Genomic DNA, 10,713 nt, shown 5'->3' on the forward strand with positions numbered 1-10,713 from the left:
CAGAAGTTGCCTTAAAAGGTTTTCGCTGAAAATGTCAATCATTTTGGCGCCGTCATGACATTGATAACCTTCGGACAAGTTTTTCAAACACCGATTAAAAGTCCGCGAAATTGTTCGCAGTTAACTTCGGCTTTTCAACTTCCTTGTTGCAACCATCTTTATCATAAATTTTAACGATTTGTAGTCGAGTTCTAAACACAATGTCAGAGAAGATATCAGGTATTTTTTTGATATTATGATGTGCAAAACTAGACTTTTTTCTTTTTAAGATGGTGCGTTTGCTGTCAAAATGACAGATCAGTTTATAAAAAAGAGTTTATTTATGGTGAAATTATGTTTTGGACTTTGTCAGTTTGCATCCTGCATGTAACATTTAGAACAAAGTATTTAATGTATACATTTTAGGTACGAGTTTTATCGAAAAGTGCAGACTTTCAATTAATTAACTTCATAGCAAAATTATATACGAAAAAATTGTCTGCCTTTATAACATAGTTACAATCCAAGAGTAGTCGACTATGTTACCGATCGATTTATAGTAATACATTGTAGGTCTTCAACTAATTCACCAATATAATGTGTTGAGAAGAGAAGAAATGTATGTGTTTTATAGGTTTAGATATATTTCTTGATTTAATATTTTTACGTTACCTGATTTATTAAATACTATATCAATATTATAACATGAATCGATCGTACAATTTTATCTTATGATTATCATTATATTTATTGACTTAATTTAAACACAAGAATTATATGAGTTCTATGGGAAATTTGGCATAGTTAATGAGACAGTAGAGAATGGGTCACGTGCAAAAGAGGAAGAATTAAAAGAAAAGTGGAGAAACGATGATGACGACTGACAGGAAGAGTCCACGAGTGAGTCAACAGTACTGCAGAGGATATGCCGGATGGATCAGATGAGGAGAGGGGCAAGGCGGTTAAGAATCAAAGTCAGAAGATAATGATGTACAATGTAAGTGTAAAGCCAATTGTTTGACGCAGTTTGCTGCTGAATGTACTCAATGGAAAAAGAACTGTTTGTTTTGGGTAGTCTGTTGAGAATAGGTGTAAATGAAACTATGAAAGGTAAATGTAAAAGAGTAAGATACAGATATACATTTGATGACAAAACACTCTGTAAGTCTGTGTTCAGCCACATCAACAATATTTGACAGAGAAGTCTTTGTTAAAACATTTAAATTCAAATGTACCAATAAGGCGAATTCATTGGATTACCGGAAGAAAGCCACATAAAATCCGCTCGAAGACAGAATTTGATAAAACATGCTGATTTGGTTTAACGCTTGACCTAATCAAACAAAGTCTGCAATTTTTATGTCATTTTGTTGTAATTAATGTTTTCAACGATCACATTTTTAAAAAAAAAAGTAAACTCGACTTCCTTTGCAAAGTTCTTATTTTTTTTTGCCTTTGTTATGGAGTCATAAATTTAGAATTATTGACATATTAATTGAATTAAATTTCGATGATCACATAAGGCTCCCACATTTACATTTATTTGTAAACGTTTCCATGATTGCTAAAACCCGACAATATACCGTTTAAACGGTGGTACTTTACTTACTGATTACTTACTTTCTATTGTTTATACATGCACAAATGAATAATGTTCAGGGCTTATCGCGAGGGAGTCAGCACACATTTAATATATGCAATGTATCCCTTTTTCATTTTTGGAAAGATCAAAGGAAAATCAGCTTTACCTAAAATGCATTATGATATTGTGTTGATAGTTGTAAAGGCCCTTTCTGCGTTCTTTTACTTTAATATACATCAATTAGAATTGATAAAATTCACGATTACATGCAAAAATTAGAATATTTTGAAAGACAATGTGGTGAAAAATATCGTAAATGTTTATGAATGAAAAATCGAAACTAAAACGTTTGTGTCATCGTGGATACCAAAATTGCTTATAACATTTATACATGTTATAAGTTAATATTTACACTTTTACTCGCATTACACGTTTATAGATAAATCTTTTAGAAAGCATCGGTGTGCTTAGAAAAGGACTGCTCTACAAAGTGCCACTTTTTCAGGAAATAGAATAAAAGCTTAGTTTTGGTATGTAAAAAATATACAAAAATGAAATAGATAATAATGAATATATAAATTCATTTAAAAAAAAATAATTTGGTTATGATAAACCTTGCTGTTTCAATTAAATGCTCATACGTCCTTTTCACATGGCAAAAGTGGCCAAATAGAAATCTAAAAGGACCCTTAAATGCCTCATACAGCCCTTTCGCACACGTTATCATACACTTGTTAAGTTCATAATGGCATAAAGATACACATATTACCAGTAAGAGTCATGTATGTTCCAAAAGAAATTCAATTATTTTTAGGAATAAAGTGTTATTTAAAGTATCATAACAAGAAATGTTGAAAAATGAAACAAAAAATTACAGATTTCATAACATTAATTAAAATTTTTTTCGGCATGTAGTCAATTTTGCTTCATCAATAAAAGTATGCTGCTCAAGCAAACGATATTAACTATTCTATCATAAACAATGGCAATAAACAATTTCAAGTTTTATAACAAGTTCTTAAGTTCTAAGAGCTTCATGCCTCCAGATAAGCGAAATGATTTTAAAAAAGGAAAACGATTTGAAGAAAAGTTTTAGGATTAAAGTAAAAAAAAATGCTATTTTGGTCAATTAAAAACTGTTAACCAAATTTTATTGCGTGTCTAACACAGTTGGTGCTATCTTTGCATATTTATTCTCTGGATTTCGTGGATGCGCAGGCTTGTCTGGATCAATGCTAGTCGCAAACGCACTATGTTAGTTTTGTCGTGACATCACTCATTTCAAAATTTTAGTGATTATAATCATGAATCTAGATATAAACTGTCAAATGAAAACAAAATATACCTTAAAATGAGCATTTTCTCATTTCCATATGATTATTCTCTATCCCATAAACAGTCATATTGTTAATATGATACTACATGGCATGCAAAAAGGTATTTAGCAAACACTAAAAGTGCAGAATCATTCAAATATATCCCTGTCTTATGCTGTCATACGATCTCCTTATCGTAAAGTTCTTCAATAAAAGCATGCGTTTTGTTATTTAACCTCATATGGTTAACTCGCGCGAGCAGTTTTATAACCTTCTTATAGTTGGCTATGAGCGTCCGTTTCCGTTTACCTCAAAGCACTTGCCCTCACCACTGTGGGATCTCATCCTGACAGAGACTTTGAATTCCTTCATGTGAGGAAGCTATCCACATAGCTTAACGAACGTCTTTGGTTCTATTTAGGTGCCTGTTCTTTCCTGAAATCATGAACGGAAGGGCAATTGAGGTCTTCCTCTATCAGTAAAGCTGAAACGTCGCCATATATGGGTGTGAAGTAAATCACAATCAAACAAGAAAACATAGTAAGCTGGAAAATATATAAGTGTGATTCTAAGTTTCCTTTCAATTCCCAACCTTCGTCTGAGCATGGCCTTTTCTTATTTATGATCTTTAGTGTTAACATATCATTATATTTAATTTCAAGCCTTTATTAAGAAGTTTTGTTTTTGGTTTTGGTTACAACACCCGTAAATCTTTAACTTTTTAATTTACCTCATTGTCTTCATTCAAGATATTCTCCAAGAAATTGTTTAAACAACTTTTTTATACTTTTTGCATTGTAAACATATGTTACGGTTTCCCTTTTTGGAATGAGTTTACAGTAGATTGATGACCTTAACCATTTACTGGACAATTTGAAAGAAGCAAGTAGTGTAGTCCAATGCCCTTCTCTGTTTTTTTTGGACTGAAATCAAACTACACGAGATCGCTGAAGTCTTTCAAAAATAAAATATTTCTGCCAGAAATTCTTTACATCTTTTGCCGTATAATTTATAAAATTTATTTTAACAGCTTTAATATAGACCAGATTTATCAATTTGGTACAATTTGGTGAAACGTCATCACTTTCAAGTTGAACAAAAGAAAACTTAGCATAAAACTTCACAAAGTCGACAAGATTATTAATATAACTACATACTATACGAATCACATCGTTACTTCCAATGTCAAATAGAAAAGCATAAATGAAAACTTAAAACACCGTCGAATAAAGCGATCATTCTAGAACAATTCAATTTGCAATCGTTATGTTCCTATAGAAATAAATAATAAAAAAAATAATCGTGAACTTTTAACATAGTTTTTATTCGATTTCAGGTGTCTTGTGGATGGAGGATTTGAACATATTAAGAAGCTGTATAGAAGTACGGACTGGGACATTATTTCGCAGGTGGCATCTGTCGTGAGAAAGTCAGCTTAAAGCAATTTCCCGTGCTCTTTCGCAAGGACAATGGGTGTCAGAATCGGGCTTGTTAGTCTAAACCAAAATTTGAATTTCTAAAATTTACACCCAATTTAAGTTTGTAAAATAATAAACAGTCAGCTCAATTCGGTTTTGGCAGAAACGCTGTATTAATACTGGCACGTAAATTTGTAACTACATAGGACAGGAAATTGACTCACTTGAAGTTACTGTCTTTATTCGTTCTCACCAATTCTATTCTTAAAAAGTAGCAATTCGACAGAAGACACGACGTTCTTTAAAATGTTTAACGTTGAACGAACGTTGTCGACGTCAGAGTGACACTTTAGTCTTTGTACATAAACATATATATCGTGGACATTTTTCAAGACTTTATCGTCAAATAAAAAGTAAAATTATTTGCAAAAATTGGTTTCTATAAAAATTCTGAAACCAAAGGAACGAAAAAAAAAGACAACATATAAAATTGTCAAAATGGTCATTTTTTATGACGCCGCTCTATAATGCTTGCATACAAAATATATTTCCAAGTGACAAAATGATAATAAAAGCAATTAAATTAAAATTAGGCATCATATATATATTCAAGCAAAAGCTAAAAAGCAAAATAAGCACTTAAAACGAAACAACTCAACTCAACTCAACTACAACAACTCTTCAACCCAAATAAACTCAAATAATTTCATCAATGAGAATATCAACAGCTTGTATTATCTTTTGTTTGCGTATTCAGCCAGTGTGGTGTACACATGTAGTCTGGCGCGCAACTCACTTTATATACATGTTTACTCGTTCGCATCACTATTTGTTCAACAATTCAAATTAGTACAACATATTCATGTATGTTCTTGCATAAACACTATTTATGGTAAACAAGATGGATATAATTACTGTTGACAATAATTATCCTTTAAAATTATGAACAGCAGAAAATTAATCTGAGAAAATAAATTATTTTTCTAGTTTTTAGTTTACAAAATATAGATCAACAATTGAACCTGCACATAGATAAGATGTAAGCTATTTCAATCATATAATCTGATATTTTTTGTAGTCATGATTACATACCCCTCCAAATGTGTTCCCTTCAATTGTATCTGGTAATATTGGAAGTACGCTGGGGACTGATGCTACCGAGTTCATTTTAGAATAAGCATGTCTAGGAAAGCTGATTCTTGCGAGCAATATTTCGCTGCGTGACCTTTCCTAATCTGGAATGAGGAATGATCATATCTTAAAATAGCTGAGCTGTACTAATGGCATAGACTCCATACCTTAAGATGTAGCCTTTATAAATGTAACTTTGCTATTTTTCAAAAGTGCCTTTAACAAGACAATAATCAATTAGAGGATTATCAACCGAATGAACTTAGTCATAGCGTTAAATGTAGCGTACGTTTAAATTATATAACTTTCCGACATTTTATCCTCTTCAGTGTAAATTTGTCGTTTAAGTAAAGCCGTATTTTGAAGCCGAGAATGCGCTAACAATGTCTATAGTCTGGTTCTAACATGTTTGCAAGAAACAAACGTCTTTGGCAGTTTAATTGTCCATATGGCGGGAAAGAAAGAACTTTTGGTCGGTCAAATTGTATCTGCAAACAATAGCAACATATCGGCTATTTCCGTCAGTCTCCACATAAGCTCATGTTAGGTTGTTATTTAGGTTCATGGTTCACTCGGTTGGTTATATTTTTACGAAATTATTTGTCCATTTTTCTTTTTTATCTTTAAAAAAAAATCAGTTTAAATCATTTAGAACTCTTAGCTTGAATAATAAATAAGAAGTGTAAATGAAAGTATGAAAATTAATTATAATCATAATTATATTCTAGAAAATTAAATCTGGAAGATACATAGGTGACAATATTAGACTTATTCATGATAATATGCAATATAATATACAAATGATCACCATTTTCCTAAAATATTGTTGTTTATTGATTTTTCAACAGCCTTTGGTTCTATATTATGGACATTTATGCATAAAGATTTTTAGAGTTTTTTTCAATTTTGATGAAAATTTCATAAGTTGGGTTAAGTTGTTTTACAAAAACATTTAGTCTTGTGTTACAATAAATGGAAATTTGTCAGACTGGTTTCAGGTACAACGTGGTTGTCGTCAGGGCGATCCCCTATCCCCTTTCATGTTTATATTATGTGCACAAATTCTTGCATTTCTTTTGAAATATAATACAAATATAAAAGTTATCAGACATAAAACATTATCTCAATATGCTTTATACAAACAGTTACTTTTATCTGTGATAGACAATATAGCAACTGTGAAACAGACCAGAATTAAACAGAGAACAGAACCATTGATTGACTCAGATATTCTTAATGTAATTAATGAAAGAGATAAAGCTTTTAATAAATATAAATGTGATAGAAACTGTGATAATTATGACTCATTTAAGACTCTCAAGAACAAAGTTCAGTATCTTGTTGCCAAAGGAGAAAAAGAAATAGTTCACTAATACACTGGATGAGAACAAAAATGACTCAACCTCTTTAGGGAAAACTGTTAAAAATCTTGGTTTTACTTCCAAGAAGGGTTCATCTTCAACCAGTTCTAATATTTTGTTTAAAGTTCGATGATAATGTGTGTTTTGAAAAAAAAAAACTTATTGCTGAATCATTTAACAAATTTATACAACAGTTGCATGTAAACTTGTTGAAAAGTTGCCAGAAAGTATGCATGAATTTCGTATGAATTTTGTTATAATTTTTATGCAAACAAGGCGTTTTTTTGCAAACAGTTTTTCTTTTTCCATTGTTTCTGAAAGTAAAGTTCTTAAATACTAAACTTCATTAGGTGTCAAAAAAGCTACTGGCTTAGATGGTATACCCTCACATTTTATCAGAGATGGATCCCCAGTTATTGCTAGTCAATTAGCTCATATCCTTGAAAAGGTGGTTTATGACCAGGTTGAAGCTTATTTTAAGGATAAAGATCTGCTGTATAAATTTCAATCAGGTTTCAGGAGTGGCTTCTCTACTGATACTTGTCTGAGTCACCTTACATACTTTATCAGGTATGAAAATGATAAAGGTAATGTTGTTGGTATGGTGCTGCTGGATTTGCAGAAAGCATTTGACACAGTCGATCATGTTTAAATGTTGAATTCTGCTTAAGCCGGTGCTAGGGGGCGTGGACGGTAACTTGCACTTTCCAGTACCGTCCATGAACAGGCTCAATCAAACCGAGCCTGCAACATTTTCAATTTTGTCGTGTTGGGCTTTCTTTAGGGATTCTGTATTTATCTATTTTATGATCACATCCGTGTTATTTGTGCCGTGTGGCGGCTGTAAAAAGTCTCCCCGTACATTTAATCAATGATGTTATATTTTCGATCCTTGAAGATCGTTCAGCACGACATTATTGTTGTACTTGTGGTATTTTTAGTTTCAACTTTTCGGCATTTTCTAGTTGGGTGGTTCCAATATTCCTACTTGAATATTGTTGAATCACCCTTAGGATATGTTGCCTGCTTTTTAAATTTGTCTTTTGACGTCTTATCTGTGATACGCAGGCTTCATAACCTCTGATCCCCTTACAAAATTCCATTTTATTTAGTTCCGCCCATTGTTTTCTCGTTTAGGGCACACGCTTTTTATACTTGGGGACCATACGCCGCTTTTCATGGAATGGCACTACTGTGTCACATTGAAGGTTCCATGATAACCGTCGTATGAACACATCTGCGGATGTTTCTAAATTCCAAATTTTACCTTTTCATGTTTAAATGTTGAATTCTGCTTAAGCCGGTGCTAGGGGGCGTGGACGGTAACTTGCACTTTCCAGTACCGTCCATGAACAGGCTCAATCAAACCGAGCCTGCAAAATTTTCAATTTTGTCGTGTTGGGCTTTCTTTAGGGATTCTGTATTTATCTATTTCTATTCTTTTAATGAAACTGCAAGCATCAGATCTTTGTTTTGACGTACTAAATTGATTCAAATCATATTTATCAGATAGACAGCACATTGTAGATGTTTCTGGTACTTATTCTTCCAATTCCAAAATAGCATGTGGTGTTCCTCAGGGGTCAATCATTGGACCCCTTCTCTATTTAATTCATGTAAATGATATGTCAGCTGTGTTCAAAAATAAATTGCTTTTCTATGCTGATGATTCTGGTATCCTTGTATCTGGTAAAAGTTTATCTGTTGTTGAAAAGGCATTGACAGATGATATGGAATTGGTCAGCCAATGGTAAGTGGACAATAAGTTGTCATTGCACTTGGGTAAAACTGAGTCAATTTTATTTGGGTCCAGGCAAAAGCTTAGGTCACAATCTAACCTGCATCTAACCTGTTCTGGTACATCCATTGAATCAACTTCATCTATCAAGTATCTTGGGATAACTATAGACCAAAATCTGTCATTTTGCACCATGGCCGAGTCTGTTCTTAAGAAGGCCAACTCTCGGTTAAAATGTCTTTACCACAAGAAAGAGTTTCTTGCTCAGCATACCAAGAAACTTCTGGTTATGTCTCTTATTAAGTGTCACTATGATTACACATGCTCTGTTTGGTATAATAGCTTGACACAGTCTTAAAAAAAGTTACAAACTTGTCAAAACAAAATAATGAGATTTGTACTTGACTTGGAGTCCAGAACCCATATTGACCCATTCCACTTTAAGTCCCTTATCTGGTTACCGGTCAACAAAAGAGTTGAAAAGATGTTATCCTTGGTTTTGGTGAGCATGTCATAGTTTTCTCGTATGTGATATAGTATTTAATAATGCTCATTGTTTTTTCCTATGTTATATTGTCAACTATATATATGCTTCCTTTGCCGAAATAAATCTATCTATCTAGTATGACACAATTATAATAATTGATGGAACTGTTAAAATAGATAAAATTAGAATCCCTAAAGAAAGCCCAACAGGGCAAAATTGAAAATGTTGCAGGCTCGGTTTGATTGGAACCTGTTAATGGACGCTACTGTCAAGTGCAAACTACCGTCCACGTGCCCTAGCACCGGCTTAAGCAGAATTCAACATTTAACATAAACGGCTACAATTTAGAATTTTGAAACATCCGCACAGGTATTCATATGGCGGTTGTAATGGAATCTTCAATGTGACACGTAAGTGCCATTCCACGAAAAGCGGCGTATGGCCCCAAGTAAAAAAATGCGTTTGCCCTCGCAAGGATACAATATAAAGTCTAGTCTCTATGACACGCCATGCAAATATTAAAATTTTATGCTAAAATTTCGGGTCTAAATATAAGCAAAGATAAAATAAAAACAGTATGGATTGGTTCTATAAATGGGAATACTAAAACAAATTGCTAGGATTTTAATCTTTAGTAGGATCTAAATGTTTTCAGCTACTTGGTGTTACTTTAACATTAATTTAAATAACATGACTCAAGCTAATTATTTATCTAAACAGGAGAAAATTAAAAAGTTATTTACTCATTGGTCAAGACGTATTATTACCCCAATTGGCAAGAATGTTGTAATAAAGTCACTAGGATTACCTAAATTAAAACACCTTAGTCGTAGCTTGGCAAATTCTGATAAAGGAACAATCTAAGCTATTTTAAACCCCTTCTTTCAATTCTTATGGAAGTCAGGACCAGATAAAATTGAAAGAAATGTTGTTATTCAGAATTATGAAAATGGGGATTCAGAGTGATGAACTTAGAGACTTTTATAATGCCTCTAAAATTGACATCGATAAGAAAATAATAATGTATATTACCAAATATTTTGATTTTTTAAACAACATGTATCCGTTTCTATCGAATATTAGTAAATATGGAGACCAATTTTTTGATAAACTTCAGACAGTGCAAAAGAATTTTGGAAGGATATTTTTACTAGGCTTGTTCAGTTACATGAGCAGAACCCCAAGAATTGGAGTGTATTTTGCTCACTTCCTGTTTTGCGTAATTCTATGTTTAAATAGGTGGTTCAACTGTTTGCTTCTGAAGATATGTAAATAGTTGTATTATATTGGTTTATGAATTCCTAGACAAAAGAGGTAATTTGCTATCATTTGATAATTTGTTTAACTAAATTTGATATAAATACTATGTTAAGATTATCAAAACATTATAGAGTCTATTAGGTGACTTTTAAATCAGCTGTCTTTTAGACACCTACCTCAGAAATGTAAAACGGCTATTCAGCCTTTAATGATAGAAATAATAAATAGTCAAAAGAAGGGATGTACACAAATCTATGATTATATTCTTAGAGCAAATATATCATCTATTGCTAAGTACGGTGGCACAAAGGTGACATGTGTGTGTTTTTATTTATCTCGTGGCCACAAGATACTGTGACGTGGCAACGAGATAGCTCAGTCGTCTCAACGAGATACTATGTCGTGGCTTAGAGTTACGAAGTAGTGCCCACGAGATAGCTA

The sequence above is a fragment of the Ruditapes philippinarum genome, unplaced genomic scaffold (assembly GCF_026571515.1).
Source record: "Ruditapes philippinarum isolate M1 unplaced genomic scaffold, ASM2657151v2 ctg4014_1_1_1_1, whole genome shotgun sequence".
NCBI lineage: Eukaryota > Metazoa > Mollusca > Bivalvia > Venerida > Veneridae > Ruditapes > Ruditapes philippinarum.